Here is a 10,571-nt window from a genome sequence, read left to right as displayed (position 1 = left end):
AAATCAGTACCCTTCATCCGGGTACTTCAGCTTGAGAATCAGATTAGTCATTTAAAAAATATGTTCTCATTGGAGAGAGAGAGAGAGAGAGAGAGAGAGAGAGAGAGAGAGAGAGAGAGAGAGAGGGGAAAGAGAAGAAAGAGAAGAGGAGAGATTTTAACTATAAAATATCCAAGGCAATCTATTTGGCAGGCAGAGGAATATTCTAGTTTGAACCCAACATCCATTGGCTGCCTCCTGCACAACCCCCACTGGGGATTCAGTCTACACTACGGGCCTGTGCCCTGACCAGGAATTAAACCATTAAACCAGGAGCTCTTGGTGCCTGGGATGACACTCAAGTACCTGGGCCACACATGCCAGGGCAGATTAGTCATTTTTTTAAAAATATATATTTTATTGATTTTTTACAGAGAGGAAGGGAGAGGGATAGAAAGTTAGAAACATCGATGAGAGAAACATCGATCAGCTGCCTCCTGCACACCCCCCTACTGGGGATGTGCCCGCAACCAAGGTACATGCCCTCGACCGGAATCGAACCTGGGACCCTTGAGTCCGCAGGCTGACGCTCTATCCACTGAGCCAAACCGGTCAGGGCCAGATTAGTCATTTTAACAAAAGGGTTACATTTTTAAAATAGATACAGCGTCGGGAGAGAATGCTAGAAAGGTATTGACTCCTGGAGAATTATTTAGGAAGCCAAGTGAAGTGAAGGAAAAATATAAAATTTGGATGAAATTTTCTCTAAGGGTAAAACTCCATTTCCTAAGAGATTTCAAATCAAACACACACTGGAAGGCACAGTTCTCAGAGTGGGGTGCAGTCCTTCCAACCCTTCCTTGCTTAAATTCAAACATTTCTAACTTTATTTTGTGGTTTTAGAAAAGATTTCCCTTTTCAAAAAATGAAATCTGAAGCTGTTCCTATCCCTTGCTATTTCTTTTTAAGTTTGATACACATTTTGACCACAACCACCTTGCCCACTATCCTGAGATGCTACCTGTAAGTACCATGGAAGTGGCTAGGGAAGGTGTTATGTCTCTATATCATTTAACATGTAACTTCCTGCAGCTCCCTAAATAACATGAGGGGTGGTGTTTTGTTTTGTTTGTTTTTTACAATAAACCTAAGCATAATGGTTTGGCCAGATTTCTGATCATATTGTAGCTTTATTCCAATACTGTTTTCACAGGGGAATGCCTTGTGCTTCATTATGCTGAATTTTAAAGCAGTTCTCATGTTATGACAAAATACTCCAAAACTGTTTGAGCACAGTGTCATTAAAATTTGCAAACGGAATGCCGAGCCTTTAGAGATATGGATGAACCATCACTTCACATTTTAAGAAGGCTCTGTTTCCTTAATAAAAAGGCAAAATGTTCCAATAAAAAAAAATCGAGGAGCGTATATTTGCTCTTTCAAAACACATATTGGCTTTTTACTCAAAATAGTGTAGACAAGAAGTTGGGCCAGATTGAAGGCTGACTTGTTGAATTATAAAGAACTATAAATATCCAAGGCAATCTATTTGGCCGGCAGAGGAATATTATAGTTTGAAGCTTGTGAAAAGATTTTAGATGAAAACACAGAACAGTTTGTTCAGGGGAAGACGTGTAGTTAGAACATCTGGGGTGGTCACTAAAGATAGTGTGCAGAGAGCACTGATGGACCAAATTAGGCAGCACTAACATTTAAGAGTAGACAGAGCAAGACAAACCCATAAGCGGAAAAAGGAAACAGGGAGGGGTTTGTATTGCACCTACTAATAGCTTTGGAACAAAAGCTTGGCACATAAAATACTTAATACACTGAGCACAATGTGCACTGTAGAAATAATAAGTATACAATTTAGTGTTAACCAAAATAAGATTAGGTTAACAACTAATACATTTAGCATCCAACAAACAATGTTTATTAGTCATTTTTTTTCTTTTGTTTACTCCAAACACATTTATTGAGTGGTGAGCAAGTCAGATAAGATATTTGCTTATAATAATTATTATAATAACTATTATTATTTTAATGATAAAACTGGCCATGGCTCAGTTGAGAATGGACGATAAAGGGTGATGAATGCTTTCCTGAGACTCATTATTCAGGAGATGTGTTGCCCAGAGCAGAGCTGATAGGAGTAAAAATGAAATGAACAGTTGTAGTTGCATATGTGTGAAATACTTGACTAAATGTTGAGGCAACAAAACTAAAATTGATGTGTGAAGCATCGAGAATCAGAAGTGTATACAAGTGTTGGCTTTTAATTTTAAATATAGGGGGGAGATCATGATCGCTTAATCATAATAATTTATGTTACATCTCCTAAAAAAGGTAGGAATAGTATCTCAAATGAATTTATTGTTTTCAGGTTTAAAAATAATTCATCTGCCTATCTTAGAAAGACCAGACTGTGTATGGTAGCTAACATAAACGAACATATTGCAGAAAGGAATTTTATCCCAACAAAATAAAAGCCAGTAATACTGCAAATCATGTGACTGTACAAACATCATTTTTATATGTGGAATAATACGGAACCCTTTTGTATATGTTAAAGAGGGAGAATGAAAGACATAGAAACAGAGAGGCAGAGTGGCTGATGGGTGGTGAATACAAGGGGGAAGAGAGTGACTCTTAAACTGACATTGAGAGACTCAAGCTTCATGTTCATAGTTGGCATAGTCTCTCTTCTCTCATAATTATCACGCTGGGACACACCAAGACAAACATGCATGCACATACAGGGTGGGGCAAAGTACACTTACAGTTGTTCGTGTAGAAAATAACACAATAATGAATAAATAATATAAGAATAAACTCAGTTTCACATACAACTGTAAACCTACTTTTGCCCCACCCTGTATACTCACAATTTTTTTTTTATAACTGCTCCCCTTCCTAGAGAAAAGGAATGCATTCATACAGAATTAGTTTGCTATGTATTAACACATTATCTTTGGGTGTTTCATCCCTTACCTAAATGTTTATTTAAATATATAGTAAGTAAATTTACAAATACAACTATATGGGAAAGTTGGAAGAATTACTAGAGCTATTTATTGTATGTGAAAATTCATTGAAAAGAATTTATCATTATTGGCTAATTTTACTTAAAGACTAAGAACAATGAGTCATTTTAAACCTCTAGATATTTCTTAAATTTGGTGATTATTATGACAATTTAAGTAATATGATGGAAGCCATGAGTCCTGTCTTTGGATATATGAGTGTGCGCGCGTGAAAACACACACACACACACACACACACACACACACACACTTTATGTAAATACCCAGGCTGTTTATTGGATCACCTAAAGCTATTTAGGGCTCCAGAGACTCCACATTAGAACTCTTGTTCAAAAATATTTTAACTGCATATAACTTCTAAGTCAGTGGAATATAGATGCCCTGCAATGTCATTCATCCGGGGCTCAAACATTCCTTACTTTGACCGTGGCTTCAAATACTCCTACTCAAAGGGCAATATTCAAGACCAGTCTTTTGTAGAATCATAATTCATTTAGAAGTTTTCAAATTCCAAAATCACTAGCATTTTCATAGGGATTTTTATAGTTTTGCGCAACATCTTATTCCCTTGACATGATGCATTTTACTATGTTTGTTATATGAAAGAAAGCCACAGAAAACCACATGTAATATATTCCCACAGTATTGTGCTCCTCTTGACTGCTATCATTTCTCAGGCACTAAAAAACCACCACACAGTTAATTTCAGCATCTTCAGAAACACAAGCAGCAGGTGCCAAATAAGCCACTGTCTTTTGGAAAAACAGTGGTTCAACCAAGAGTTATTTCTTGGGGTTGATTTTAACTGCTTCCCCTTTGTTCTGTCAGCATTTTCCCCTCTGAAGTTACTACATGTTGTAGTCTAAAGACCATCCTGTTAACTGTTGTTATGTGGAACATGGAAGTCAGTAGAAATCATTAAAGATTTACAAAGCATTTAGAGCATTTTGCCCTCAGATTAGATTTGCATGGATTCACCTTCTGATTGTCCTAAATGTAATTAACGTTTGCTGTTTATCAATTATCTGGAAAGATTTGCCAAATGCATCTTGACAGAGTTCTGAGGGGACCTTGTTGCAGTTGCAAAGTATTTGCAATAAGTTCATGCCACATGAAGAATGAAGACTATTTATTCATGTGATGCTAGAAACACTCCAAGGGATTTTTGTCAAAGAGAATTGGGTCATTATTTGTTGGAATTAAAAGTCATTAGGAAGTACAATGCATGAATCTCAACCAAGACAAAATTCTTTCTCTTTAATTTTATCGAGATGACTTTCAGCTCAAGATATCTTCTGTCAATGCAAAGCCAAGAATTAGCTAATCAGTTTTTGCTTTATTTTTTATTATCTTTGTTGTTGAAAATATTATAGATGTCCCCCCTTTTCACCATTGACTCCCTTCTCCCCACTTCCACCCCTCCCCAGGCCTTCACTGCAGTTTTTTCAGTGTCCATGGGTTAGGTATATAAATTCTTAGGTTAATCTCTTCCCGACCTCTCTAGTCTGTTGCATGCTTCCATGTACTGGATCTATTTTTTTCCAGTTTATTTTGTTCATTAAATTCCACATATAAGTGAGATCATGTGGTATTTGTCTTTCTCTGATTGACCCCACTTCTAGGAATATATCCTAAGAAGCTAATCAGTTTTTTAAAATCCACATTAATGACAAAAAAGTACCCTGATATTTTAGAAAATGTGTATGCTGAGCTTTAAAGGGAGATATAAGGATATAATATTTAAATGAAATAGTGAAAGCCAGTGGAAAGCTCAATCATCCTCTTCACTTCCTATTTGATATAGAAAATGCCCATATGCCCTAACTGGTTTGGCTCAGTGGATAGAGTGTCAACCTGCGGACTGAAAGGTCCCAGGTTTGATTCCGGCCTGTCAAGGGCATGTACCTTGGTTGCGGGCACATCCCCAGTAGGGGGTGTGTAGGAGGCAGCTGAGCGATGTTTCGATGTTTCTCTCTCATCGATGTTTCTAGCTCTCTATCCCTCTCCCTTCTTCTCTGTCAAAAATCAATAAAATATATATTTAAAAAAAGAAAATGCCCATAAATAAAGCTTAGCAAAAGCTTTTTGCTAAGTTTGCTCATTATATTTTTTTGAGTAGAAAAATAACTGCTTAGGTTTAACATGCACTGTGTTCTTATAAGAATTGAACAGTAGACACTTAGGTTTATGTCAGAAAACCATTTAATTAAACAGAAATGGTGACAGCTTCATGTGGTACCCATATAAGGAGGCATAATAAAAAGATAAAATGTGCAAAAATAGTAACAAAGGAAAGAAATGTAAGGAATGCAGTATGGATAAGACCAGAAATTAATAATAAAAAAAGCAAAACTAAACTAAACCCTAGCTAGTTTTGCTGAATGGATAGAGCATTGGCCTGCAGACTGAAGGACTGAAGGGTACCGGGTTCAATTCCGGTCAAAGGCACAATTCTGGGTTGTGGCCTTGATCTCTAGTGGTGGGCGTGCAGGAGGCAGCTGATCAATAATTCTCTCCCGTCATTGATTTTCTCTTTCCCTCTGCCTTCCTCTCTGAAATCAATAAAAATATATTTAAAACATCAACAACAAAAAACCCTAAAAAACCCCCCCCACACAAAAAAGTAGACACCATAAGTTAGGCCAAACATTTCTTTCTTCTAAAATGCTAATAAATTTCATAAATGCTAAGCAAAACTGATGAACTTAAGAGAGAGAATGAGAGTGAATGAGAAAAAGCGAGAGGTGCAAGGAGTGTCAGTGAGACATAAACAGAGAGGAGAGAGAGAGGGCACAGAGAGGAAGAGAAGGCACAAATGAGCCATGTTGGGAATCAATAAAGAAAACGCCAGAAAAGACAATGAGAGGATTTTATGTCAATGAGTTTAATAATTAAAATGAAATAAATATCTGGAAATACTTAGACAAAAATAGTTTACCAAATACATATGAAATAATGTACTTTACTAAAAACAGAAAAAAATATCTGAAACTATAGCTTACCAAAGCTGACACTAGAAAATTAGAAAATCTTAATGCTCTCATTACTGCTAAAGGCAGTGAAAGTATAATTAAAATCCTTCTAGCAAAGAAAACTCCTGTCCATAATGTTTCATCATAGAATTCCAACAAAGGAACAACCATTCAGTGCAAAACTGGCTGCATTTCCTCAGAATAGGTTTTAAAAATGTATGTATATTTGTATTGAAGTGTGATTGACATAAACCAAAGCTATACCTATGTGATATCTTCATTTCAAAAAGGAGAAAACACAGCCTTCTTTTTTTAAAAAGTGACAAGCATAACAATACCTGACAAAAATATATATATATTTTTAAATCGCTTGGTGAGACAGGGAAGAATCTCTTTTTTTAAAAATATATTTTATTGATTTTTTACAGAGAAGAAGGGAGAGGGATAGAGAGTTAGAAACATCGATGAGAAACATCAATCAGCTGCCTCCTGCACACCCCCTACTGGGGATGTGCCCGCAACCAAGGTACATGCCCTTGACCAGAATCGAACCTGGGACCCTTGAGTCCGCAGGCCGACATTCTATCCACTGAGCCAAACCGGTTAGGGCCTGACAAAATATTTTTTTAAAATTGCAGCCCAATTTAAATCAGGAACATACGAATAAATAAAAATATACTCCTGTTTCCTAAATAGAAAAGACATTTAATGGCAGTAACCAGGGAACAATTTTCTTCCGGGAATCAAACCCTCAAGTACAAAGCCGTAGCAATGGTTGTCTACTGAGGATCTGTCACTTGGACTTCTGCCATTGTCTGTCCCTATCTAGTCTGCCGCAGGGCTCTGTAGCTCTGGACACTTATTACTGCCTCAGGGCTCTTCAATCAACATCTTTGTGTTATTTAAATTCCCAAGGAGAGACATCTAGTTGGCCACACTTTAAAAAAAAATGTACGCTTTTATTGATTTCAGAGATGAAGGGAGATAGAAACATCAATGATGAGAGAGAATCATTGATCAGCTGCCTCCTGCACACCCACCACTGGGGATCAAGCCCGCAACCGGGGCATATACCCTGAGCTGGAATCAACTGTGACCTCCTTGTTCATAGGTCAGTGTTCAACCACTGAGCAACACCAGCCGAGCTGGCCACACTTTTGATGTGTGCAAAAGCCGTAGTTTCCAAAGACATATTAAAAAAATTAGATATGGGCCATTGAGTCCCATTTTCTTGGGATGACACATAAGTTTAAATATATACATATTTTGTTTAAATACATACATATATATGTTTAAATACATATATATAAATGAACATCACATAAGTTTAAATATATATATAAATGAACAAATATCTTTTTAGCTGTCAAACACCATATGAATTCTTTCTATACTTTGAATCTTCCACACACACGGAAAAATTGTTTCCCCTTTGTATAATGCAACTATCCCTTTTACAAGTAATCACTCACACTCTTCTCAAGAAAACACAAAATTTCCTAAGTTACTTCATGCTGTATAGGTCCAGAATTTATAGATTAAGGATATTTCTCTTTAACTTCTGTCATTCTTATATTCTTAAAATTATAGAACAATTGCTTAGTTAATTGTAAAACTAACCACCAAAATATATAAAGTATTGAAGGAGAGGACATGATTGCAAGAATAAGTTATTAAAATATGTAAATACATGCATTGCACATTCTATCAACTTTATTACTAAAAGCACCTTTCCAATTGGGCATCTGTTAGCACAGAGACTTTGAGACCGATTGAATCTTTAGGATCATATGTGCAAAGTGGAAGAAGTACAGCCAGGATGAGCCCTTAGGTGCATGAGGTTCCATAAAAAGCTGGTTACTTGGGGGTGTCTCAGGAAATGTGTCCGAGCATTCGGCTAAAATGAGACATGTATTCCCTCCAAAATCAATCAGTAGGCCTCTTTCTTTTTTTATTGAGGGTAAAGTTTACAGCATCTTGATCCATCCCCTTATCCTTGACCACTCAGAAAATTCCCTGAGGTGTCAGGCTCCTGTATTTTTGTAAGATTTCTCTATCTGTCTGTCTATCTGTCTATCTATCTATCTATCTATCTATCTATCTATCTATCTATCTATTATCTATCTATTGATATCTATTGATATCTATACTAGTATCTGTATATCTATATATCTATATCTACATCTATATCTATATCTATCTACATCTATATCTATCTATATATCTATATCTATCTATAAAACCAAGACAGCTAGTGCACTTACTATTTTCTATACTCATTTCTTAAAATACAATGTCATCATGTAGTGAATCATTTGGTTGACCCATTAAATGTTGAAATTCCCTGAAATCTGAGTTGCATGAAAGAATTGTGTGTGGTTCATGTGGCTGCACAGTTTGTGCATCGCCCAAAGACACTGAGCTAAGGGACAGCGGTAAACTGAAACCGCGTCAGCACGCAGCTTGCCCAGCTCTATGCCCTGCAATAGGCTGCATCTGCCTGCAGGAGGCCCCCAAATGGGCCTTTTATCCATCTGTACCTCTTGCCCCTGGGAACAAACTTTTCTGCTTATTCTTCCCAGGAACCAAATTTTCCTAATTTTTCCACATAAAGAGGCTTTTTTCCCCTCCTCCTATTTGAAAATATAAAAGTATGAAACCCTATCAATTTAACTTTTAAAAAAGTGCATGTGTAAAGGGTGGTAGTAACCCCATGGAGAGAATGGGTAATCCAGAAGCAAGTGATCAAGTGTGATTGCTGGCCTTGCTGGGTGAAAGCAATCCTCTGGTGCTTTCTTATCTTATTGTAATGGAGAAAACAGATTTGTCAGGGCAGGAGCTGCTTGCCAACTAAATTGATTTGTTCCCATAATAAGACCATATCTGGAAGAACAGCTGCATTGGAATGATGATACGATTAAACTTGAAATCGTTCACAGTTTTTTCCAAGAGGCATTTATCTCTTGATTCATTCCAAGAGGAAGTCTTAAATGGGAATGTGATAAGAATCACCGTTCCTGATTCTTTAAAGTTTTGATATTGACTCTAATATCTGCAATTCACCCTGGGTTTGGTTTTGCTTTTGATGTAATTGTCTCTTTCACCCATGACCCGTCCTTACATGGTGTGTCAGTGAGATACGGTGGAAATTCTGCTGGGTCCTAAGGATACCTGTTCCCATTACAGATTCTGTTTTACAAGGAGGAAGATTAAGTCAGTCTCCTTTCACCATCTGATCCCTGGCTGTGACTGCTGGACCTGGTTTCCCAGTCTTTGGTATTAGATAGTGGGTGGTGCCTAATATTTTTTCCTTCACATAAGCACAGTTCCCACTGAGTTGCCTCTCGAGGGAAGAGAAAGAGGAAGTCACATTATAGTACTAAAGTGCTATTGCAGTATCTTTCTCAGGAAATTCTTTTTTCTCAAGGAAACTTCTGCTAAAGAAAGAAGGTATTTAAGATATGAGAACAGAGAGGTTTTTTTTTTAATATCAAATATCCAATCCAAAAGTTAAAAAACGTCAAAGAAATTCTCCAGGCAGATGAGTCTAAGTCTTCAAAAAAGAATGATGAACATGTAAAATGTTAAACATTTTCATCCATATAAATACTCATTTCTGCTTTCTTTAAAAAAAAAATATATATATATACACATGTATACATATACCCCTTTAAAGTAAAGATATAGTGTTTTCTTTATACATATATCTATAATGATGCATAAAGCGAAAATCAGTAAACCATGATCCATGTGCCAAATCCAGACTGTCATTTATGTATGTATATAGACTTCAAGCTATGAATTATTATTTTTATATTTTTTAAAGTTGTAAAAACAAAATAAATCAAAACAAAAAGGCACAAAACAGAATATGCAACAGAAACTTTTTGTAGCCTGCAAAGCTTAACCCTTTGCGGTCCAATGTTATTTTTGAAATTCAAACAGTCTGGTCCAAATTAATTGACGGGGTTGAATGTTGAACTTTTTAATGTTCTTATTGCTCGACGTTGGACCTGCTCCTAGCCCCTGGTCTGTCGAGTCAGCCTCGAGGTTGGACCGAAAAGGGTTAAAGTTTACTGACCTTTGGTACAAAGTGTGTGTGTGTGGGGCTGGGGGGGGGGGGGGGAGGGAGCATGTGATTTATTAGACCTATATGTTGGCAAGATTTCAAAATTTAAATGAATTGTTCTAATATTCTAGTATATTTCAAAGTTAGCCATGCTTATGAAATCACTAGAGCAATCACTTAAAAATATACATGTGATAAAAAATAAAATACATTCATAGTGAACTGAAAAAATGTTGAGACACCGTATATTATATAGTGCGGATATTATCCACTAAGAAGCAAGCAAATTCACCAGTTTCATATGAATGATAATGGCTATATTTGGGGCTTAAAGAGAATGGAGAAACTTTGGAACAACTAATGCAATATGACACTAATCTTACAGTATTTTTTTCCAATTATAATATTACTAGAGGCCTGGTGCACAAAATTTGTGAACTTGGGGGGGGGTCCCCTCAGCCCAGCCTGCAACCTCATAGTCTGGGAGCCTTTGGGGGATGTCTGACT

This window comes from Myotis lucifugus, unplaced genomic scaffold (assembly GCF_000147115.1).
Source record: "Myotis lucifugus unplaced genomic scaffold, Myoluc2.0 scaffold_429, whole genome shotgun sequence".
NCBI classification, from domain to species: domain Eukaryota; kingdom Metazoa; phylum Chordata; class Mammalia; order Chiroptera; family Vespertilionidae; genus Myotis; species Myotis lucifugus.
Note: the sequence above shows the minus strand (reverse complement) of the source record.